This window comes from Vespula vulgaris, chromosome 1, assembly GCF_905475345.1.
Source record: "Vespula vulgaris chromosome 1, iyVesVulg1.1, whole genome shotgun sequence".
Lineage (NCBI taxonomy): Eukaryota > Metazoa > Arthropoda > Insecta > Hymenoptera > Vespidae > Vespula > Vespula vulgaris.
Window position 1 is genome coordinate 3,463,244 of NC_066586.1, and position 26,501 is coordinate 3,489,744.

Genomic DNA, 26,501 nt, shown 5'->3' on the forward strand with positions numbered 1-26,501 from the left:
AAGAAAAAATCGTGAAGAAAAAGAAGAAGAAGATGATGATGAAGAAGAAGAAGAAGAAGAAGAAGAAGAAGAAGAAGAAGTCGTTTATCGCGCTCGAAAGACGCGCATAGTCTTCGGAATATAGTAGCATGAGAGAATGAACACAAAGAGGGTGAAACGAACGTATAGAGAACATGGAAGGAAACGAAAAGCAAAGAGAGAGAGAGAGAGAGAGAGAGGAATGAGGTGGAGAGAAAACGACACGAGGTACGAGGGGCGGATAAGAAAGTTTTGCGGCTCTATGAAAAATGCAACGCTCGAGTTATCGCCGACGTGAATTTTTCATCGGCGCGAGTCGACTTCTCGGTCGCGAATGCGCGCGCTCTTCTGTAACCAACGGAAGTTGTATACCTACTCTTCTTTTCATCTTTCATCTCTCTATACATCCGTAGTCAAAAATATAAAGTATCTTAGAAATTTCTAAGGTAAAAACTCTTCGAATGTTTACAAAATAATAATTTTTCATTTCAACATATTTCGGCTGTCACGTATATCTACGTATTTTCTGTAGTGTCACTTAACCGGCGGTCACGTACAAGTACCCTTTTTTAATATTTACTTTCATTATCTTCATTTTTCTTTTCTTTTTTCTTTTCTTTCTTCTTCTTTTTCTTTTTTTACTTTAATTTTGAATTCTAGTGTAAGATGTCGATATGGAAACAATTGCTGTTTAGATCGAATTATATGACGATTTTTTTATTATAATTTTTCAGTTCGAATAATCTTTAATATTTGTTCATATAAATATTATCTTTTAAAACACTGATTTCTATTAATTCTAAGTCGCAATAAACGCTACTAATAAAAATATTAAAATAAAATATTAATAATCAATGTAATCATAATTTGACGCGTTGTTAAAATATCAAACCAAAATATTCATTACTTTCTCAATTATAATATTTTTTTTAAGATACTATTATAAATCAAAGTTCATAGATAGCAGATGTGGAGCAAAATGTATTAACATCGTACCAAGATCTATTATTCGAATCCATTCGCAGATTTCGCGTGTTTTGCTTGTATTAAATCCATTTATAATATTCTAATCGTATAATATATTCGCAATCTCTCATGAAAGATTGACCGAAATTATCTTCACCTTCGTATTGTTCATGTATTCGCAATGACGACCTATATACGATTAACGAAATGACTCGTTACAGAGTAAACAAAACATGTAAAGATTAGCTCGTCGAAATATAAATACGTAGTTTCACGAAGATCAAAAACAAGCGTTACACATATACACAACACACGCACATACGCACAAGCATATTACCGATATTATCAAAATGTCATATTATCAATTGTCATATTGACAAAAGAGAATTTCTAACTTTTACGAATAAAATACTCTAACGTTATGAAATGCTGTCTACCGTTACAATAATCATATTCGTTTTATAAAAGCATCCAATTGGCCTGTCCAAAAGCACCAGCTGAAATGTTGACACGCCAATCCACTCGAAATATTCGTTCGATTAATGTTTATTTATATTTCGAAAAAAAAGTTTTTACGTTATTACGACTATACTAACGCACAATATAATAAACGGATTTTCCATCGAAATAAAAGCCGATAAAATGGCTTATTTCAAGTAACTTTATAACGTTAGAAAGCTAATCGAAAAAAGATTACATTTGTATGTTCGATAAGTATAACAATGAATCGTCCGTTTTGTATCGATATGCTTAAATCGAGTTTTACGTTATCGTTAAAGGGATTTTTAATTAAGAACCGGTAGTACCATCGGAATTGATGTTGAGAGAGATAAGATAATGTTTGGAAGGGTAAAGAGAATAAAATAGGAATGATTTTCGACAAGTGTAAGTACCGATAAAAGGGCCCTGCTACATTGTGTCCAACGAGAGATTAAAAAAATAAGCCTAATGGCCGATTCACGTAGCAAGGACGAAAAGGGTCTGAGGAAAGTTGGCGCGTGGCTCGAGGGCGCCGATTCTGAAAAGGGCGTCACGCTGGACCGTAAAACGTTTATTCGACCCTCTTTATTCCTTTACAATGTAGTTTGTTGCGCTCTTGAAAAAGAAAGAGGGTACAGAAAGAGAGAGAGAGAGAGAGAGGGAGAGAGAGAAGCCGGTCTCTCCTTTCGAATAGCTACAAAATTCGTTCCTGCGAAGTTTCTCTTTGACGAACGCACACAATACGCTAACGATCGAAATTCGAAGGTCAGCTGTGAAAGAATCGGATGAGATTTTCCTTTTCTTTTTTTTTAAAAGATACTTTTACAATTCTTTTAACGGAGATAATGATTCGAATAAAAAAAAGAATAAAAAGAAAAAAGAGAAAAAAAGTCCATTAAAAATTAGGGAGACAGTAATTTTCAATTTACAAAGTCGTACGATCGGATTACATAACTGGAATTTTTTCGAAGTGAAAAACGGACATCGAGATTAGAATCTTTCCGTGAGCAGTTTGAACGTAACGAGTGGCGTTCGAGAGGGAAAAGTCTCTGACAGATTTAAAGGTTTCGAGGGACTAAAAGAAGGAAGGAAGGAAGGAAAGAAAAGAAAAGAAAAAAAGAAAAGAAAAGAAAAGAAAAGGAAAGAAAAGAAGAGAAAAGAGAAAAAAGGATGAGAGAAAAGAGAGAAAGAGTGTCTGAAAGAGAAAGAGTGAGAGAGTTGAGTAGAAACGTTTACGAAATTGGAAGCTGCGACGCGAGTTCGCGGAAGTAGAGATACGAGAGTTTCGAGAGGCAGATAGCAGGGAGAAATTCCACGAAGCGTGGACGGGATAAGTTATCCTCGCGTTTCAGGATACGCGTCGACATTATTTCGTATCTTGCAGGACACTTCGGCCAATGAGGATGTCCTGCCCGCTACGCTACCGGAATTCATAACGAGGTCTTGTCTCTCTCTCTCTCTCTCTCTCTCTCTCCCTCTCTCTCTCTCTCTCTATCTCTCTTCCTCTCTTTCACGATTTATTCTTCTTTTCATTCCTCTATATCTTTTCCCTTCCCCCCTCCCTTCCTTCCTTCCTTCCTTCCTTCCTTCCTTCCTTCCTTCCTTCCTTCTTTCCCTCACACTCTGCTGCTTCATCTTGCTTCCCTCTTCCCACCTACTCTTTCTCTCTTATGTTCGCACACACGTTCAGGTAATATCACGCGATTCTTTCTTGGAATCGAGCCCGGCCCTTAGTCTTCTTTTCACGGTTGTCGCCTTCTACTTTCTAAAACTTCTACGGAATATCCACGGACTGGACACATTTGCAATTTCAAAAGCGTCTAATCATTCGACCATATTTCGAGAATCTAAAAATATCGTTTTTTCGACATTTTTATATTTGTCTCTGTGATATATTAATTATTGATATTTCAAATAAATCAAAATATTACCAATCGATAAATATTCGATAAATGATAATCTATTTCCGATTAATCAAAGATATTACGTTCGAAAACAAACATATACAAGCTTATATATGTAAAACATTTCGATGGCGCACTTTTGATAGCGCATAAGGCACGTTGTGCTCGCTAATAACAAATCTAGCAGCGGTGATTACACGCTGTGATTTCGCGGAGAATTGGACGAGTGATTAATTCTCGCGGGCAATCCCGTCCTTGCCCCAAAATGTCCCTTTCACCTCTCTCTTTCTCTCTCTTTCTCTCTCATACACGTTCCCTATGCGGATTTGTCAGGCAAGCCACTCACAGCAAAGATATTTTAATTCCGAAGCGCCGGCGAAGCCGTTTGGAATGGTTATTAATTCGTGCGTCGAGAACGGAGGGTGTGGACAGTATAGGGAGAGAGAGAAAACGAGAGGGAGGGAGGAAGAGAGAGAAAGAGAGAGAGAGAGAAAGAGAGAGAAAGAGATGATAGCTTTGGAGAAAGAAAAAGAGAGGAGAAAGAGAGAGGTAACGTTCGTAAAAACAGCCCCATTGTTATCGCTGTCCCGCGGCTCGTTTCGCAGTGGGCGGCACTCGAATGAAGAGTGAGAGAGAAAGAAGAGAAGTTTCGTGTAAACGCGTCTGCTTGCTCGACATATATATATATATATATATATATATATATATATGTAGACACACACACACACACATATATGATATATATGTATATATGTATGTATATACGTATGTATACCTGTGTTCAGATTTTACTAACGACAAAAGAGTAGAAGCGAGGACGATTCTTTTACATTGATTAATGCATCTCATGAATGATGGTACACACCATGGATGATGAGCCACCCACTCTCCCCTTGAAACGTTTCTCTCGCTACCCTTCTTCTCTTTCCATGCCGTCTATTCGCTCATCCATCCGTCTTCGTCCCTCTTACCAAAGCATTTTCCATCTCCTTTTATGTCTTTCTCCTTCCTTCTTTCTCTTTACTCGACGGTAGCAACTCGTTTCGCGAGGACGGACTCATCTCCGATTTTATGCTTCGTTTGAAGGCTCACCCCTCCTCTCTTCCCCTCTACCATCTTTTACCTACCTCTACATCTTCCCTTAGCTTCCCTTCTCATTCTCCGAGTTGACTCAACGACGATTTCACCCCTTCCTCAATGTACCTACCCAAATTCGGATACCACGTGCCTGAATTTCTCTATAGAGAGAAACGCTTTATTTGCTATTTAAATAAGCTCGTGAACACGTGAACATTATGTTTAAATCTTGCTCTTTCTTCCTATTTGGTAGATGTAAGTGACAGATATTAAGATGCTCGAAAGAAGCCCTCGCCTTCCAAGTTGAAATTCCAAGATATATCTTTCTTTCTCTTTTATTACCTGAACAATGATCTTTATAGCGGGAAAGGTCGGTCTAGATAAGAAAGGAACGTAATTCTCTCAGCATAATTAATTTCTACGATCAACATCCATGTTCTCTTCATTTACACGTAGACAAAATCTAAACGAAGAATATTTTACGATCTATCTAATTTGACGAATCCAAAATACGAATTACGAAGGTTATTGCACGATAGAATTAATGAAAAAAAAAAGAAAATCCCGATAATAAAATTGAATCTTACATTTTTAGATGAACTTTGTACCCGATGAAAATATGTGTACCTACATACATTTAAAGACGTTGATAAAACTATACCTGGAGTTACCGATAACGGAAGTCCTTGAAATAAAGTTAACGACAAGAGAAGAACGGCCAAGTCAATATTGTCCTCTTGCACTATAAGACGAGTTAAAGTACACCCTGGGAGCAGCGCAGAACGCAAGAGAACTTTCTATATCTCGATGCGTAGTTTCGAACAAAGTTGACAGAATCTAAGTCGAAGTTGCACAGTCCCCTTCGACGTTTCCTACATCGTAGAAATAAATACGGCCACCGTTGGCCCCGTGGCTTCGTATCAAGAGTCGCTGGGTAAATCGAGAAATAGAACCGAGAAGAAAAGACTACTACTATAATACGTTGACTAGCGTCTTAACTAATGTCTGGGACGTTCAACTCGGCCTTTACTTCAACTAGTAATTTACGAAGGAGAGGAAAAAAGGGATGATTCATTATAATACACGTGAGTAAAAGTATTTAATTCAATGTCAAATATCCGAAAAATTCTGCTGACATCTCAATGATTCTTCAATTTTTTATTAATATGTAATTATTGTTGTTATCATCGACGCAAGTTATATCTCCTGATCGAAGAAATACAAGTGCCAGATTCGTATCGAAAAGATACCTTTAAAATCCTAAAAGCAATAGATCATATTTTCCTATCCAAGAAGATCGGTGTCATATTTCGAATCATCGTCCGTTCCATCGATCACGCAAATCGATAACACCTTTAAAGACATTTTTCTACTGGAACCAATTTCCTTCCCGACGAAACAGATTTGTGATAAGAAAATCTGATCCGATCTATCTACAATCGTCCGTGCTTCACTTCTGACTAGATATTTTCGAAGTTTCCTTTCTTGTTTTCTTATTCTTTTTCTGTAACTTTTAACAACGTAGGAAACTCTCTCTTTCTCTCTCTCTCTTTCTCCGACAATCGTTTAATCTTACCTATCGATAGTCAAAAGAATATATAAATTGGATTAACTTACGAAATATCTATGTAAAGGCCACCGACAATGAACTACGTGTCGTTTATTAATGAGGCAGTAAATCTTCGTCGAATTAATTTGAAAGAAAAAAAAAAGAAAGAAAGAAAGAAAAATAAGTATAGCGAGACGAGTATGAACGCCCGCATATGTCGACCTAGACGTTCCTTTTTACTTCGGCCATTCAACGCATGTGATAGACAACAAACGTATCGTTTATGCCTCGTATTAACGCTCTTTATGAACTAATAATTCCTAATAAGTCGCTTTCACAATCTACAGCGTTCTCCATTTAAATCTTTCAAAATAAACACGAGCTTAATTTGAACGGTCTCATCTTTTCATTTTCATTCATATTATCAAATATGAATATGTGAATAATTTTCGATCTAAAATCATATTTTCAAAACATGGAATAAAATAGTTAATGCGAGAAATGAGATTTTTATGTTTACTCGACAGTAAATGAACGGATCCATTAAAAGCATTATACAATTGATATGATTTCAATGGAAACGTTTTTGCTCTTTCCGGACGTTATAAAAATAAGGAGAGTGTAGTGATATGCTTCGACTGTCGATATAACCAACAACGAGGTATCGAGCTTCAACAAGACGGAAATGGTCTTTCTATTCCTTCCTTCGTATTTCCTTATCGCGACGCAATACATTCGTACATACGTTGATTTCTGAGAATCGAATTCCGAAGGTACCGCTTTTTATTCTCGATACCCTTTCCCCGTCCCTTTTATGTCTCGATATTTTTACTTTTACGATAGTACAGAGTTCCGGGAGAACGCAAAGAAAATCAAATCTAATGTCCGCCGGTGCTCTCGAAGTAGTCGTAAAGTTTCTGAAAGCTTTCGCGATAAAAGTAAGAAAATCTGCCGATTAACTTTTTTCACAGAGATACGACATTGAAAATTTCGTTACCAGAAATAGGTACATATATCCAACGTAGTCGATGGTACTGCGATGTGAAAATTAATTGAAGATAAGTCACGTAGTCGTTCGAAAAACCTAGCTCTATGAACCTATGTTTTTTCTTTTTTTTAAAGACCATTGGTACTTTGCCAAGATAGCAAAGATACGGTAGAATTTTCTATTATATACTTCAAATGAGATATCAAGTTCGACTGGGTGATAAACAATTACAATGTTTACAAAAATTAGAAATATTCTGTTATTGAATCTTCTCGCTCGTGTAAGCGCAACGCATGTTACAGGTCACATCGATGACTCGTGTGTATGTATACGTTTTCGAATAAACATTCTTTAATATATACGCAGATATTTTATATCGCAAGTTCTTTTATATCGCAGTCTTAATTATTATTAATATACTGTCTCGGACAAAAAAAAAAAAGGAAAATAAAGAAAAAATTAAGACAAGAGACGAAGAGACGAAAAAACGAAAGAATTTCAAAGTACTTACTTTTCCAAGTAGAACGCAGATTTCAATAAAGAAGTAGTCTTGATGTCTCTTAAACGAAGAAATAAAGCCAGAGCTCTTTTTTTCTTTTCAGCAGGACGACGAAGAAAGCAAGCACGATCGTCGTAAAAAAACACGAAGCACAGTAAATATCCTTTATAAGGTCACGTGACACACAGTAGAAACTAACCGGAACCACGAATCCCTATATCTCTATTTCCTTCCTCAACCTTTCTCTATCTTTTTTCTCTTTCTCTCTTTCACCCCTTTATACCTTCGCTCGAACTTCGTTTTCCTTCGTCGCCCTTCGTAGTCGCTCGTACAAAAAACCTTCGACACTTTCAATCGTTCCTGCTTCTCTGTCTCTCTCTCTCTCTCTCTCTCTCTCTCTCTCTCTCTCTCTCGCACGGTAATTATTCTTCAACCCTTATTTTCTCATATTCCTTTCTTCAATTCTTGAAATAATTCTTGAAACTGTGTCGTCCTTCACGGGAAAATAATAAATTGTAAAAATCAAAGATGGACGTCGTAGTTGAATATCCGTCGCACTGTCAAGAATTAAAAAGGGAAATAAGACTTTAGATTTGCGACATGTTCGAAGGAGTTTGTTCGATCAAACGAAAGAAGGATTTGTGTGTGAAAGACATAGAAAAAGGGAAAGAGAAAGAGAAAATATATAGAAAGAGGAAAGTAAATTGTGAAAAGAGAGAAAAACGGACAAGGAGAGAAGGAGGGTATAAAGAGAGATGGATGTATAATATACGCGGGGAAACGAGCGAGGCGACAGTCGCGTGGTATCGATTCGTGGTCGTGGAAAGCCGGCGGAGGCAGCCAAGAGAGCGAGAACGAGAGCGAGAGAGAGAGAGAGCTTTTTCTTCGTTTTCCCTCCCCTTCTCGAGCAACGATCTTTTATCTTCCTCTCTCTCTTTCTCTCTCTCTCTCTCTCCTCTATCTATCTCTCTTTCTGTCTCACATACACACACACACACGCGCGCACACATTCGCCCACACATACACGCACGCACACGCGCGCGCACATACACACGCACACATACCACACACACACGCACACACACGCACACACCTTAAACCTTCTTCGTCCCTCGATGCACCTTTTCTCTCGAGCAACCTACTCTCGTCCGTTCTGTTACTCGTTCGTCTGTTCTATCACACTCCGGAACACGAAGTTTTCTCTCTCCTTTATTCTTCCTCAAAACATTCGAGTCCTCTTAAATATTATTATATCCTTCGAGATAAACGAGACGAGGAAGCACGCGAGTCGTTTGGCGCGTCCCGCGAGGGATGTAAACGATAATACGGACGACGATGACCTTTGTTTTTCCTTTCTTCTCATCGATCGGAAACAAATTTTTATATTCGTTTTCGAGAAATACGTGACGACGAGAACGTTCGATTGTCTAACGAGGATTGTTATAGTATTTGGAGACGAGAGCAACGTGCGCGAACACAACACCGGTGCGTCCTTGCGTGCGTACGTGCCGGCGGCGAAAAAGCGACAGACACATCTCCCACGGACGTCCGGGTCGGACTGAGCGCTCGAACCGCGCCGAAGACGTACGGAGCCATCCGAGCTACCGGTTACCCCCACCGTCGCACCCTCTCGCGCCGCCGCTACGCTCTCTCCACCGCGCCAAGCTGGAACACGCTTCGGCTCGCTTCCACCACCCTTCTAACCGTACTTTCCTCTTTCTCTCTATCTCTCTCTCTCTCTCTGTTTCTTTCTCTCTCACCCTTTCCTTCCTTTTACCCCTTACTTCCATCCCTCAAACACCAGCAACCCTACTACCACCACTAGCATCCTCGTCTACGCCTCGACATCTACTTGGTATCTGCTTCTCTTGCTACCCTTCGTGCCGATCGCCTCTTCTTCACCCTCTCACCCTCATCCCCTCTCTCTCTCTCTCTCTCTCTCTCTCTCTCTAAACCACCCCCAAAACGCCAGTCGGCCGAGGATTTAAGGCCCGTTCTCTCTCTACGCGGTGTTGCCAATTTAGCGGGAATGGCGCTCTTGACAGTGGATCAATCTTTTCGTTGATTTCGTTTTCCTGCAACACCCCTTCTACTTTTTCCATTGGTCTTCAAATAAATGCAAACTTCGAAACTGCCGCGAAATTTTTCACATAATTTTTCTTTGTTTTTTTTTAGTTAAAACGATTTGTTTCTTCGCTGGCAAAGGAAGTTCTCGATATAATGATCTAAGTGCACGATGATGACGATGACGATGACGATGATTTTAATTATAGGAGTGCATAGGAGAATACTTTTTATAATATTATTTCATGGATATATCCGTTTACGTTTCGCGTCTTCTCCATTTCGATATATATTTGACTATAACCGAATGGTAATGATTTTGATAAAAAAAAAAAGAAAAGAAAAAATAGTCAATTGGCAAAGAATGCAAATTATTCATGTAAATTATTTAACGAAAGAAAATCGACGCCTCGTTATTTTCATCGCTCTCGAATCGGCCCGACAATACGTGTTCTCTACAAAATGCCCGCACGAATCGAACATCGAAGATATTCTAACAACGAGCTCGCGTTTCATCGTAGTAGCAGGTAAACGTGTCGGGTTTTAAAAACCACGAGCGATTTGATGCATCGCAAAGCTCGTGCAAAGCTATACTTTAAATACGTACCGATCGATTTTCAACGTTATTTGTAATTTATACAGTGGCGCGCGGATTTCCAAGTATCAGAGTTTCGCTGTCGAAATCCGTTCTCACGTTTAGAGTTTTAACTTGTAATTAATTGTACGATACATTACGTGGCATAATATATGTAATTTGTAATGCACACATTCGTAATGGGTAACACGATATCGTTCCCTGTTCAAGCGTTCGGGATGACTGTCGATTACTCGATTTATTTCGACGTAGGAGGATACTCAAACGGTTCGCGGAGGAAGGAGCGAATTGCGTATATCGTAACGAACTGATTTACAACGCGGAAAACGATAAATATTTAACTGCATGAAATACAGGAGCTCGAGTGTAACATATAAAATACGCGTTTCACCATAAGATGAATTTTCCTATCGAATCGTTCAACAGTTATTTTTATCGAACATTCCAAACTCTAACGATCCTATTTTTTAACCAATTTTTTTTTTTATATCCAAGCTGTTTAATTTAACCGTAAATTCGAGTATAATACATACGTACGTTCGTTCATCGACGAATGGCAAGGGCCACTAATCTTGACTGGAAGAATCTACTGAAATAACAAAAAAAAAAAAGCAACGTGAAAAATAAACTCTCGGTGTCGTAATTCCGATCGTGGATGAGAATAAAACTGGACGAATCGAGAGGAAACGAATGAATCAATACCGTACCTACTATCGCGAGGAGCGACGTGATTTGAAAGGAGGCCCGAAGGTTCTTCGCAAAGCTCGTCTGGATCACAAAAGAAGTACGAGTCTTTCTTTAGAAGAAGAAGAAGAAAAAGAAGAAGAGGAAGAGGAAGAGGAGGAAGAAAAAAGAAGAAGAAAAAGGAAAAAAGAAAAAGATAGAAGGAAAGAGAGAAACGGAGAAGGGAAGAAAAGAGGGTGTACGACTGCCGACACGAACCATTTCGAGTTATTTCATCAACGGCCACCTTTATCGGTCGTAGAATCGGTGTATCTTCCTTGGGGCTGATCCTATCATCGATTCATCCGAAGTGGGTTAACTAGCTTGAGAGGGACGTAAAAGTGGATTAATGCGTGTCGACGTTGAAAGGAACGTCTCTCATTAGAGTAATGTGCAAATTATTAGAGACTCCTGCGAGTTTGAAGGAATGGTAATTTGTGATCGAGATGGAGATCTAAAGATATCTGTATCTAAAGAAAAAGAAAGAAGAAGAAAAAAAGAAGACTAGAATTCCCAAATCGATGTCAACGTCAATGATCCGTCACCGTTTTCATTATTAATTGTTCGCTCGGGACAAAGTCGAATCGAATAGCATGACACACACAAACACACATTTATATATCTATATATATATCGTCGAAGCAACCTTCTTTCATCTTACCTCGAAGCATCTGCCACGAATCGCAAAATTATAGTCCATTCTCGGCATACCTTCTCGCTAGATATCTATACCAACGTGAGATTCGCTTTTCTACGGTAGCTTTTCTTGCTCTCTCGTTTCTCGTTCAGACTCTTTTTGATAGTTCTCTTCGAGAAGAAATAACTTGGATATTATTGGTCGATCCTTGACGTTCTAAGAGTTACCGCAAAATGCCGATGACATGTCTCGTTATTAGGATTTTTATTTCCTTTCCATCATTTTATTACCTATTGTATTTCGATGGAAAACCAAAGTGATTCGAGATGTTTCACTTGTATATGCCAGGCAAATTGTATATGAGGCATGAATAAAAGAAATGAAAAAGGCAAATGGAGGAGAATCGAGGAAAGAAAAGTTAGAATGGAGAGGAGAAAAGAAAAAGCTGGAAAAAATATTGAAAATAGTATGAACGTATCCAAGAGGACAGAAAGATGAGTGTGATAAAACTTTTAGATAAAGAACGAAGTCTCTCTTTCTCTCTTCCTCTCTCTTTTCCTCTTTCTTTTTCTTATTCTCGTCTGTCCACAAAGAGATTTGTATCTCGATGACGTCGCATCAGCGTATCTTTTTAATATCATTTGTCATTTTAATAATGTAAGTATTCAGTCAAATTTGTTTTTCTTTGGTAAGTAAGGATTGAGAAAGTAATGAAAATGTTTCTTAATCTTTTCTCAAATATCACGTCACTGATAAATAAATATTAATCAACTTGAAATATACATATATAGCATATAACATGTAACATCAAATACATTTTTCTTACGTAAAGATTTTTCTTATATCTTCCCGAAGATGGCTTAAAAATGACCGGTCGACTTTTTTTACGTAATTCGCTAAGTTCGAGAGAACGAGGAAGATACCCAGTGGTGAATTACCGAAGGTCCAGGGATGAAACTGTTCAAGCAAAAGGGTCGAGACTAAAAAATGGTAATCCAATCGTTTCTACGGCAGGTCGAAGCTTTCTCGCGGATACGCGAAAGCTCGTAATAAAGCAGCCATCACCGGTCTTCTTTCCGACCCTCCAGCAATTCTTCTCGATGCTTTAGCGACTGTATTATTCTTTTTATCAATTTTTTCTAAAAGAATTCAATGAAAAGAGAACACGAGGGAAGCGTCGAATAGTATGATATTTCACATGCAAAACCTAACGTTTCCTACTTTATCTCTTTTCATCTTGTTAATTGTCGTATATGTCGATTCATGAAAATTATGCTTAAATATGATGAGAATGTCGAACGATTAATTGATGAACAGTTGTATGTATGTGTGTAATGTAATATGGAATTAAAAAAGTCTATATTAAAACGTCTTTTTACCTATATATTACATGGTTTAATTAGAAGCTCTTTTCGTAAGCTAGACGTTGAAATAATCCAAGTAAAGTACATTAACATTCTCTATTAACAGGTTCCCTTAGGATAGGCTTTGTCGAATCTCTCTCTCTCTCTCTCTCTCTCTCTCTCTCTCTCTCTCTCTCTCTCTCTCTCTCTCTCTCTCTCTCTCTCTCTCTCTCTCTCTCTCTCTTTGGTTTTAGAGACATGACAGCAATGTCGCATATGCGTAATGTCAGATTGCCTGGACAAACGGCGCATCGTACATTTGCAACACATGCTCACACGATTGCGTCAAATCGGAGATAATTAAACCGAAGATTATGCGGGATTGGATTATAATGCTTCCTCTAGTATTTAGCGTTACTAACCAGTCTCAAAGTGGTTTCGACCTATCTGTTCCTTCTGTATGTTTTTGTTTATATTTAAAATAAAAACATTGTATATCCTATTAACTTCAGCTATCAACTAATTTGCTAACTTACAAATCTGATTCATAATCAGATACATTTTTCGTTTCGTAGTGAATATTATACAAAAAATATTAATATCCTTTCCTTTCGAATCTGATACAATGAAAATTCATAAAAATTCATTGCAATATTAAAAACGATCAACCAAAACAAAAAAAAACAAAAAAGAGCAACAAAAAGAAATAGAAATAAATAAATACGGTTAATAAACGAAGAAAGACGTGTCTGGTTTGAAATCGATCGACTAGGAAAGAAGCACTATGAGGCATTAAGGCGAATTCAAGCAGAGTCCAGTGTATTCAGGAAGAGCGAAGGTTTTCGGTCGCGTTTGTTCCGGGTACGCCGCAACACGAGTTACGGATAATAACGGTGGGCTATCCGAGAGCCACCAAAGTCAAACCGCAAGCCCCATCGACATACGCTGCACGTACCGAGCATGCACATTCACGAGGACTCCTGTCGCGACTGGTGTCGGTGTGCGCTTCTCGCAGATTGTGCATCATTGCAACGAAAGCGTAGATACATATACTGTACACACACACATATATATATACGTGAATACATGTGTGCGTATATATATATATATGTATGTATATACATACGTGTCACTTGTTTTACGCGTACGCATGTACTATACATGTATATGTGTGTCTGCTTTTCTACGTATATGCATATGTATATACCGCCGGTGTACACGAAGAATCACGAAGCGTGTTTGGTGCGCAAACGCGCGGAACACGAGCCGAAGGACATCGTGAACGAGCGCAATAAACTCGTACCGCGTCACATAGAGACCGCACACATCGAGAAGGAAACGTGTACTGTGCACGATTCCGATCGGCCGCGCGTAAACACACGTATATGCGTGCGATCGCAAACGTTTCAGCGCGTTCGTTCGTAGATAGAGACAGAGATATAGATGGAAAGAGAGAGAGAGAGAGAGACGGAGAGATGTTACATGTCTTCTCTATTTACCTTCGCTACGTTCATATGTTTATATATATATATATATATATATATATATATATATATATATATACACACGTGTATATTATACATATACGCGTTACATGCATTGCGTGGTCGACCAACATAAGACTCACTGTCCTTGCTGTGTCTCTTCGACTTATCCGTTGTTGTGTACAACGTGTCAAAGGTTCATTGAAGGTTATACTCATTTGATCGAACGAGTGTAAACCTAGACCTATTGTTAAACGAAACAATGCGTACTTATTTATACACGTACGTATCTACGTACATACATGTAAAACTTGGATGATATAGAAAAATCATAATCGTGAAAAGGTTCTAGAAAACGTGATGAAATTTTTAAATCGATTTGAACGCGTTGGAACTTCTCGACAAACATCCAAGAACTATATATTATGTAGACATATAAATTAATTTTTGTCGTTGGGTGAAAATATTGTAGAGTAAGGTGGAATAAGAAAGAAATATAATTCTCCGATCGATTACCGAGGATGATCAATAAATAATATTATTTTCTACGATCTTGTTCCTTTTACCACGTTATTCGTATCTCTTCGACCACCGATTGGTCGTGGACTTTCTTGAAAATTTGTTTTCGAATTGCACGTATCCACTTCCACTTTAAAATGCATTCACTCCCTCCTTCTCTCTTCTCATCCCTTTCATGTCATGTATTATGCGACAAATTGTTCGATCTCGAGCAGCGAGATAGATCACGATTCCGAGACAGATGTTTAGAGTAAAAATAGAACGAGGGGTCTTTCCAAAAATATATTGACGTTCTTGTAAAATATATCGCATATCTTATATTCTCTCTTATGATCCCTCTTCTTTCTTTATTTAAAATTTAAAATCGTCGGAAATTATGAAATTTATACGTATCCGGTAATAAGAATATATTCACGCATATGTTCCGATATTTCTTAAAACACACCATGAGCCGTTTTTGAAAAAATTTGTAAGAATGATTATAATCAATATTTGACGTTACATTATTTTTTTATCTTAGCTTCATATCAATTAATTTTTCTGAAGCATTAATTTTTCTTAATCATTAATGATCGCCTATATAACGTCTCTCCTATTTAAATTGTCTTGTATTAATAAAATTTCTTCTTCGTTCATATATGAGCAAATACTTACGAACGATAGTGCATATCGCAGATTCACGAGAAAATATGCAAGGATAAACGTATAAACAACTTACAAGTTCTTCCCTTTATCCTGTACGTGACATAATTTTCCGTGACAAGATCGGCGATGTTTATCCATCCTGCGAGGTTGTATAGAGTGCACCGAGATTCCGTTAGCCATGGCGTGCGTTCTCCACGACGGGGTATCGATAATAATGTTTGTGTCGCGTTCAAAGAGAATGAAATTGCTTGCACCATGAGAAGACGATACTACTCGATGCGTTTAAAAGATATAAGCTCGTAGAAATAATATAGCTGTACTTGCATTAGCGATTAAATCAAACAAATTCTAATCTATGCTATACCTTTTTTGAATTCTATTTTTGACGTTTTTACAAAAAAAAAGAAAAAAAAAGAAAAAGAAGAAAACTTCATAAATAATAAATTTTGTTTACAATTTATTTATTTAGTTATTGTCTTAATTCAAAACTTCATCATTAGTTAATTAACTTTTATTACTTTTTATCATGTAAATCTGTAACAAACATGTATTATTGAGAACAAAATGAAGTGAATATTTTCGAATACTCTCGGTGCATTCCACGAATAATCGACATTAGAACGCGAAAGCATAATTTTCAGTTCGACGTTCGAGCGGAGAACTTCCTTAGCGAGTAAAACACAACTTATACGTATAACCGTATTTCCGAATCAAGAGCGTGTAGAATACGAGAGGCTACGGAACTCATCGAGAGGTTTCGAGTGTATTTGTAAGCAGCGATGCTGGCTAGCGATAGTTTCGTTACAGCCACTGCTATTACTGCTGTTGATGACGATCGAGAAGGAAGAGAGTATTTCCAAATGAAGATAGTCCAGTTACTGAGCTTTCAAGAAACAATGCATTATCGAGAGAGCTTGATGATGATTTTCTACTATCTCTCTCTCTCTCTCTTTCTCTATCTCTTGACTTCGAGTACTCAAACTTGGAACTCCTGCTGACCTATAGCCAAGCTTCGAATCGACATTGAAACTGTAGCTTCGTTCTTTGTGTAGATAACGTATTAGCACGTTATACAATGTTTAACCAATGCGGAGGAGAACATAGACTTGACAACGAACGCAAAGTTGGAAACGGAGTTCTCCATCTTCCCTCTCTATCTATCTTTCTCTATCTAACTTACATGTAGGTATATATGTATCTTCATTCTCTCTCTTCCCCCTCCTCTCTCTCTCACTCTCTCTCTCTCTCTCTCTTTCTCTCTATCTTTCTACCTCTTTCCACGGACCCTTCCACCAGTGCATATAATACTGTAGCATCGTTCGCCGATTATGAATTGTGTAAGCGACGAAGAGAAGCGTTCTCCACCCCATAGGGTAAACTTGCACATATGTACACACACGCATAACGACGTCGAGAATGAGGTCGTTCGGAAAGTGGCGTATCCCATTAAATGATATCGTACTTCGAGTCCACCATTGGTCTACCACTGTTTCCTATTTCTCTCTCTCTCTCTCTCTCTCCCTCTTTCTTCTTCTCTATCTATCTGTCTATCCTTTTCTCTTATTCTCTTTCTCTCTTCATCCTACCCTCCACAACCCTCGATTCTCTCCAGCCTTGGCAAAGCGACGCCGGCTCCTCAGGGGGTTACTAACTTCCGTGAACTTCTGAAAGAGATACGACCGATCGATAGAACCGCTGAAACAAAGGAGACGTTAAAACCTCGAAACGTTTAAAGCGACACCGATCGATCGATGGCGACGATCGATTTGTAAGTTTCCTACTGATCCTACAAATTTCTCGCAAGAGAGTTCATTAACATCGATTAAGCTATCCGAGAGTTTCTTCTTTCCTTTGTTATTATAAATCAATGAAAATCTTTGGGATTTTACAGACTCGAATATCTCATGGGAATGAAGATGAAATAGAAATAGTATGACGTTAAACTAAGTGAAAATTGAAGTGGGAGAAATAAATTCCTTTTAAAAGTTTTGTTGAGGAAGGTACGTAAGTATGAATTTAATTTTTTATGGTGATCTCCACGGGATCAAATTTAAAAGTTATCGGTGACACCTCATATAGCTTTCCAGCTCTGTTACTACTTTTAATTTTTTTAATTTTTATATTAAATTGATTTATCAAGTTTTATCGCTCGACGATAAGATCTTTAGAAAGTATCGCGAGAAAGATCTATACAGATAACTATATCCATCGGAAAGAACAAGCATCTATTGTTTTGTTTATGTCAATGTTATGATTCGTCAAGCTTTTTGTGACAATATTCATTTAACAAATATTTCATTTATTCATTTGTAGGAGAAATAAATTTTTTTTATGATCTTATCGATCTTTATCAATCGTGAAGCGTATTAAAATTTTCATTTTCCACGGTAGAATAAGTTTAAAGCGCCGAAATGTTATTCTTAAGTGCACATCCTTTTAACGTCCTCCGCAACATAATTCGCGGTGAACTTTCCAATTTTGGTAGGACGAACATTTTACTAGGTTGTATTACGCAGACGACGTCCGCTTCTCATAGGGTGTGCCTATGTACATACACTCGTGTTTAACGAGATCGAGAGTAAGATCGTTCAGTGGCGTATCCCATTAATGGCACCCTCCCACGAGTCCACCAAGGAGAAACGATGTCTGGTCGTTTAGGTGATCTGCGAAGGAATACCACCGATAACTTCTTAAGGTAAAAGGGCCGATTAGCAGTAGCGTAGAAACACCAATACAAACGATAATAAACTCTTTTATATCTCTTTTACGTTTTAAACCAGTCTAAAGAAACTCTATTTTTTTAAAGATCCACGTTAAATTATTTGACGTCATGTCAATAAAAGTATTTTTCATCGATGAACGATCCACATTTCTGAAGATGAACGAATAAAGATCCATCATAGCTTTTATTATTGTCACGTTTAAATTCGATTTACGATTTGAATACTTTCCATCGGGCAATGCGACAGACGAAGTTGACGAAGGCCGAGGGATGAAAGTCGTTCGCAACAAAGTACATCAGCGACCTTGAGTAGCGTGTTAATTTACAACGTAATTCGGACGATGTTACTTGTGCCCTTCGTAGCCCTTACTCCATTTACCCATCTACACCTACTCTCCTCTTCGTCTTTCCTTCGTTCCTACGAAAATGGCGAAAGTTTCTTACGCCACTGTGAGCTGGAGAATTAGTTTCTCGTTAACGAAGTTTACGCTTGCGCTTATAGCTCTCGCAGTACTCGGAGGTCCTAGCTGAGACATATTTATGGTCCTGTAGACGCAGGACACGCGTGTACTTCGGGGATATTCCATTCTCCCTCTTCCTCTCCATTCCTCTTCGTCTCTCTCTCTCTCTCTCTCTCTCTCTCTTTCTCTCCCTCTCTTTCTCTCCATTTCTATCTCTCTTGTACGCTCGAAATAGGCTTTCCTCTACGAATACGAGCATCTCTCTCTCTCTCTCTCTCTCTCTTTCTCTTTCTCGTTTTTTTCCCTCTCGCTTTCTTTTAGGGGCAGACAGGACGAAGCACCAGCGGATAAACGTCGAAAATATGTGTTCGCCGCTAAACACGGGGAGCGCAGTTAACACCTGCTCCATCCCGTCGGAATTATCTACACCCTTCGAAGACCCCAGGATGCGAACGCGCTGTCGTTCGGAGCGGTTGGATACACGCTGCATTTCACGCGACTCGCCCTCTGTTGACAATGAAATTCTAGAACTCACCCCGATTCCTTTTCCTTTCCCCCTTTTTTGTTACCATCCGGGAGGAACTCTAATGCCTGTCAACATGGAAGAGACGCATCGTGGTTATTTCGTTCCAAATACAAATCTCGTTCCCCTCGAGATAAATGCATGTTCAATTTTTTCCCTTCCTTCTTTTTTTTTCTTTGTTTTCGTTTTCCTTTTAACAAATAATAGTTAACAAGAGCAAACGATGGAACGTGAAAAAAGTTCGATGATCATTTGATTGCTTTAAAATTATTACGATTACGACGATTAAGAAATCGAAAGTTGTATACGTGCATAGATATTTATCAATGAAAATCCGTACAATGAGTTTAAATATAGATAAAAAAGAAAAAATAAGGATGCGTCAAATCGGCGTGACTTTCTCTATGTTGACTCAATGAAACTTTACAACTTTCACATTTTGTACTCACTTAAGCTCGCTGTCAGCGAGTTAATACCGTTCTGAAATAATCCTACTCCTCACTGGATTTGGCTTCGAGTCACGATCCTTTCCTTGTTGGTTTACGCGTCACTTTGGATCGAAACTTTCGAGTAAATTCGTCGAGTGCCAAGCCGTAGAAATAATGAAGCAGTAAACGAGTGACAGGATCGTTTCTCTAATATTAGAATTGAAATTATATTATTGTTGTCAAGATAAACGATAAAAGGAACTCCTAAACGTAATCGCCAACATTTATTGGGAAAGATTTAAAAAGTTCGAAAACAGAATAAAACAAAACTGAACTAAACGAAAAAAAAAGAAAAATGAAAGAGAGGAAAGAAAAAGAATTGCCCGTCCTTTATCCCATAACGTATAACGTAAAAGACGATAAGTGAGAGAAGTGAGGGTAACATTGAGAGGTAATACCCCTGTGTGTACCATGAAATACGATCGTCCTGTACACAATTAGAACTGTGGTCCGACCTTACGTTCTATCAATTCTGAACGTAACCGTGCATCCACTGCTATGTTTCTCGAAGGGATTCACCGATAATCCTTAAATCGGATAGCCGATGCATACAAGATCTATTGTACGTGAAAGAGCTTAAAAGGTACTCGGCATTGAGTACTATTATAAAAGGAAACAGGTGCTACGTTCACTCTATGAACGCTCTTTTCGAGTCTTTTGTCGGTACTCCTGTATGTACACATATTATTATGTATAATACGATTTGACATGCGTTTTTTTTTTACAGGATGTATCGTTTCTATGAAAACTCTCCTTCATTGCTTCAATAAATCATTTTTATCGTTAGCAGTAAATAAATAATTTATATGTAAGATCACAATAGTTATAATATAAACCGATATAAGAATAAATGGATTTACACGTATTAATTTCGAAAAAGAAAAAAAAAGAAAAATGGACGGTTCGTATAAGTTTGGAACATTTCAAGATAGTAAGATCTAAACGTTCTCTTAAACATTATATCGTATATATTTTCTTTCGTAGAAGTATTTTCTTTACTTAGTTTCTTCGAACAATAATTCTCTCAGCTAAAGGAACGGTATAAAACAACTCGATCGAAGGTCCGTCCACTACTTGTAACCGCTTATCTACGATCTTTCACCGAATATTTATTTTATTCATGAGCGAAGGAGCTAGGCTACTATTACGATTTCCTTTTGTGTAGATTCTCTCTCTCTCTCTCTCTCTCTCTCTCTCCTTCTACGATGCACGCGCGTTCTCTGTAATTCGGGAAATACTCACGAAAATAACCCCAAAGGGTATAAAGAATTATTTATGACGACACTCTTAGCAGCACTCATGCCCCTTGCAAGAAAATTAGAAATAACTTCTTTTAAAAAATTTCGTTCGTGGTTATTAGTACAATTTTCAATGAAATTCATTATATATTTGTCGTGATAAAGAAACAAAAAGAAAAGAAAAAAAAAAAGAAGGAAAAGGAAGAAACAAGAATAGACACTTTTCGATTCATATTTCCCGTTAAATCAGAAATTAAAATGAAAATATTTTAGCCAACATATTTTCTTCCTCCTTTTAAAGCAGGAAACGGTAGGAGAGTAAATTTGATCGGTTCGTATTACGCTCGTGAGAAAGAATAAGTAGCACGGAAATGATCTTCGTATCAACTGTAGTTTTTACTTGCAGTCTGGAATAATGTTGGAATGGAAAAGCTTGAATAATTAAATGTTGGCAAGAAAGCAGTCACGTGCTTTTCGATCAACTCGTACTGCTTGATTATACAAAAACTTTTCTCTCTCTCTTTCTCTCTCTCTCTCTCTCTCTCTCTCTCTCTCTCTCTCTCTCTCTCTCTCTCTCTGGAAACAACAACGAGCAGTATTGGTCGAATATACTAAAAAATAGATAAATAAATTTAATTTAAAATAGAATCTCTCTCTCTCTCTCTCTCTCTCCTTCTTTCTCGAATCTTAGTCGCAGCAAACATTCATATATATATATATCTAATTAACATCGTTTATTCCTAAAGTTAAAAGAATAACAAAAGTACGAAAAACAACATGATTTGAAATATCGATTGTTATCAAGTTGGAACAGTAACTTTGACTATATTTTCACGATGATAAAACGTAAAGGAGGAGGAATCCGTAAGGGTGGCAAGCAAAAAGGTCCATTGTGAACTGTCTGTCTCTCTGTCTATCCGTCTGTCTGTTCGACGGTAGACAGAGCGACAGAAGTAAAAGTGCTTCTCGAGTGGCGCACCCCCAGTTGGATTCATTAGTAAACTGAAGTACCGCGCAGCGCGGCACTAAGGGCCTTTTGTACGAGGGTGCACCATTCGCTATAACTCTCCTTCCTTCCAACCCCTTTTCTCTGCCTTCTACTAGCCTCGGCCTCCTTTGCTTTCTTCTCTTCTGTCTTTCTCTCTCCCTCTCTATCTGTCTGTTTATCTGTCTGTCTCTGTCTCTCTCTTTCTGTCTGTCTGTCTTTCCTTTTTTATTCTCTCTCATTCACCTCTCGTTACATAGACACCTTAGCCTACGTTACACGTTAGTAACGCATGAGCATACGTCATCATCTAGAACGAAATCTCTTTTACACATCATAACTCGTGATTCGTGGAAATTATAAAAATTCAAAGCGTTAGTTACCACGAGCAGTTTTCGCTCTCGGTAATTCTAAAAAGAGTACTCTTACATTTTTAACTAAGGAGGATTTCGTTTATAAACGAGCTTTAAATAGTTAGGTGAGAATATATTTTTATCTTCGATATGTATATCCGAAATATTCATGGACTCGTTCGTCATCTATTATACCTGCATTTCTTTCGATCTGTGTCGATATCCACTTCGTTGGTCAATGAATGGTCCAAAGTCTAAAAATGAGAAATAGCTAATGGAAAATAGCCAAAAGGATTCGGGAATGCATATGATCGCTTTCGTCATATGTAGGAGGACTCCGGCTATGAATGGGAAACGTTGCGTGCAATTTTAAAAAGAGGGTAGAGAAAGCCGATCGATGCCGAACAAAAACGGAGAGTAAATTCAAAAAATAAGAAATATAAATAGAAAGGGATGGATAGACATAAAGAGAAAGAGAGAAAGAGAGCAAAAGAGAGAAAGATATATATATATATATATATATATATATATATATATATATATAGACAGATAGAGACAACATAGTCAAAATCACAGGGGGGTGGTTGAAAAATCTCGACAACGCTGCAGGACAGACGAATAATTGTCACGAAATTACAGAACGATGGGAACATCGGCGACAATGGTGTTCGGTCCTCCCGATAAAGCCCGACAATTAATATTGCACTGCTTCGACGGCGCGCTCGGGGGCAGTTTTGAAGGGTGGTCATGGCAGTGGGGGGTGTGGATGGGCCTCGGATAGGATGTAGGGTCAAACCAGCGAAAAGGGAACAGGAAGGGCAGATCGTACAACACGTTACGCGAATACGCGATACCGACGCGTTCGCGTATTGTGCGAAGATCCCAAATATTCAGTCGTGTATAGACTATACATAGAGGGGATGTTCCCTCTATGTATATACATACCTATGTATATCCACGAGCGTAACGCGATATAATTCGCAAACTGCGTTTACTATCGTCTGGACGAAAAGTCGATCGACCATTCGAGCCTATCGACGAACGAATTTTTATGATCATAATACATATGTTGCATGTACATTTACAGATAGATAGTTGTACGTTTGTATTTCTATACATATATATTTACACATGTATATTCAAGCATCAACAATTTGTTGATTTTCGTTATATTCGACGAGAACTATCGTACGTACCCGAAAAAAATATGAAAAGCTCGAAAGTTTGTTACATCGATTACGGAAAATATTTCCTCTTAATTAATACATTGGAAAAAAGCACTGTGAAAATCGGACTCGACGGTGTTGTTCATTGAACAAACAACAACAACATGTAAATAGAGATTTTTTAACAACCGAGCTGATTTTTCCAATGTACCGACCACGATACCTCGTTAGTCGCTTTAATGCGAACGGATCAAGGACCAGATTTGATCTCTCTCTCTCTCTCCCTCTCTCTCTCTCTCTCTCTCTCTTACTGTTTCTCTCCCACCCTCTCTCATGTTCCCGATTGTTTCTCCGGGCGAACCACCCGATTGTAATTTACGAGGAAAATCGTATTAACGCTGCGGCGAGACCACGACGCGAAGTATAATATAACGATGCGCGGCACCAGGATGCGTTCGTTGCTGGAAGAGAAAAGATAATCGCTCGTGAACAGCATGACAAGAGCCGTTGTTCGCGTGTTCGTGGAACCGACCGACAACGATCGCTATGATTTCCCTAAAAGAGTTTCAACGATTGTTATCATCGTTACGAATCGTTACAAAGCATTTTATTAGCACATTGATAAAATGAAAAGGAGAAAAAGAAGAAAAGAAAAATTAACTTAAAAGGTATTTTATGTAAGTCCCCTGTGGATACTCGTTGCGTTGAAACAATACTTTACATTGAATAAATTTAAAAATAATTCATAAAATTTTGAAGTATTGTTTAATCCCAGACTCATCGGCCGAGATCGTTTCGACGTGCACCGTTACCGGATTATCTTCGACGAAATAAATATAGTGAATGCGATAAAAAGGGAATTAATGGGTGCTCGATGATCGTATTTGATTCTTTCTATCCATCGGCTAACAATAAACTAACAAGATATATAGCGAGCTTAAGAATGGAATGATCCTGAAAGGAAATAAAAAAGCAAAAAGGAAAAAAGAGAATGCGAAAGAAAAAAAGAAGCTTACGATGGTGGTAAATAAAAGGGACGTAGGATAAAAACGGAAAAAAGAAAAAAGAAAAAAAGGGGTGGGAAGCAATAGCAAATCGTAACTTTTGTCGCATAGTAACTATCGATTCGTTATTCACGTTTGGACATCTTGAATTTTTCGAAATACAATGATTCATCGAATTTTCAAGAGAACACTGTGCTGCTACAGTAGTCGACAGTACGGGATTTGTTAAGCTACGTAAGCGAGGAACACGTGAAAGCTGACACCTCGTTAAAACCGTCATTAATGTGCACAGCGGAGATATTAGTATCAATTCGTTGTGGAACGAGTACAACGTAGGTACTACATACGCGTATGCACGTATATGCACATGGATATGTATTACATAGATTTACATAGAGCCGAAAATCGAAGTCAACCAATGGGAAAATTCGTCAAAAGAAGCGGAAAGAAGAGAATAGTCGTCGACAAATATCAGATATTTGGTATCCATAAAATTTCAAGTAAGTTCTCGCGGCAATTCCATCGCCTATGGCATTCCCGTAAAAAGGTTTTATAAAGTGTATAAACGATTCACGAGGCCGTTGGAAAAATTCGCGTATCGATCGATCGCATGAGCACGCGCGCGCACGTGCCCGGCTCGGTCCATTTGTCGTTTCTCTTTCTCTTTCTATTTCTCTTTCTCTCTCTTTCTCTCTCTTTCTCTCTGTCTCTCTCTCTCTCTCTCTTTCCACATACGAAATGTACGTTCGATCGTGATTGCACGACAATCGGGTTAACGTACGGCACCGTTCGGACGTATATCGTTATATACGAGGACGGAGTAATAAAACGTTCGCGAAACAATCAACGCGAGCGAAACGGTCAACGATGCGGCAGCGGAGGCTACGCCACTGCGTCCAATAATTATCGGCTGTCGTCGGTGACCACTCGGCAATCGGCTAATTCCCTAGGAAAAACGATAGAAAAGTAGTATCATTGCCGTCGATTTTACCGTTGATCCCACCGATCGAGAATCGAACATTTCTGCGTGAAAAAGAGAGAAAAAGTATACTGCGAAAAATATACGTCAAAGAGAAATAGAACAAGAAGGGAAAAAGAGAGAGAAAGAGCGAGAGAGACAGAGAGAAAGTGAGAGAGAAAATTCATCGATACGAGGTCACGATCCTCGTGAAACTTTTACTCATGAATTAGCAAAAATCCATTCGTTTCGCTTGGCTATACCCAAATATACCATGGAATGGAAAATAATTGAAGTACGAATTGACATTTTGCAAATGCTTTCTCACTTATCCACGACGCGCCGGGTGAAAATTTGTATTTATTCGACTGCTTTTCTCCGAACGTATAACATACATAAATAGTAACGTATGTACAATATGTACGATCTCGGGTAATATCTTTCCGAAATTTTGCCCCGGATATCTCGTTATAACGGAATTTTGATAAAAGCATGTCGTTCAGAACGTTCCTGTCATTTTTCGTGGATCCTCATAGTATGGATATCGCATGGTGAATCTTGAAAGATTATATGATACGATATATAATAACAATATCAAATAACAAAATGTCCAAATGAATGAGTTTATCTAAAAATACGATAGATGGATAAAAATCTTGTAGGAGTACAAAAGAAGAATGTATTTTCGATCAGGTTAATGCATAAACAAAAAAAAGAGGAAAAAGGAGAAAAAGAACCAGGTCGACTCTTTGGCATTTACAAAGCAAGCTTGTGGATGATGAAAACAGGTAGGTATGTACGTGTAGACACTTATACATATATACACACGTACATAGATATACAAATATCGTCTATCTCTTTCGACCGTGTTTTGGTATGGGTGTCCTCGAGTAAACGAAAATTTGCTTCTCTCGTCGAGATGGAAGATAGAGAGAGAGAGAGAGAGAATAGAGAAAGGAAGAGAGAGAGAGAGAGAGAGATAAAGCGAGAGATAGAAAGATAGAGAGAGGGGGTGGGAGAGAAAGAGAAAGAGATAGAAAAAGAAAGAGAAAGAAAAATGGAGAGTGTGTATGCGCATTGCGAGCCACGCGACTCGTTTCATGAATCTTTCA

At 38.2% G+C, this 26,501-nt stretch overlaps 1 protein-coding gene and 1 long non-coding RNA gene across 4 annotated transcripts in view; one reads left to right on the forward strand and one right to left on the reverse strand.

Annotated features, from left to right (window-relative positions):
• Positions 1-9,049, reverse strand: part of LOC127071078 (uncharacterized) — a 233,249-nt gene extending 224,200 nt beyond the window's left edge. The window contains exons 1-2 of one of the 3 annotated variants that reach the window (XM_051009967.1): positions 8,575-9,049; positions 7,494-7,974 (exon numbers count right to left, since the gene is read on the reverse strand). The gene's annotated coding sequence lies outside the window, so the exon portion shown is untranslated. Of the gene's footprint in view, positions 1-7,493; positions 8,039-8,574 lie in introns of all 3 variants that reach the window. The other 2 variants (XM_051009959.1, XM_051009973.1) reach the window with 2 other exon arrangements.
• LOC127071237 (uncharacterized) overlaps positions 1-26,501 on the forward strand; it is a 220,056-nt gene that overhangs the window by 54,956 nt on the left and 138,599 nt on the right. The window lies entirely within an intron of this gene.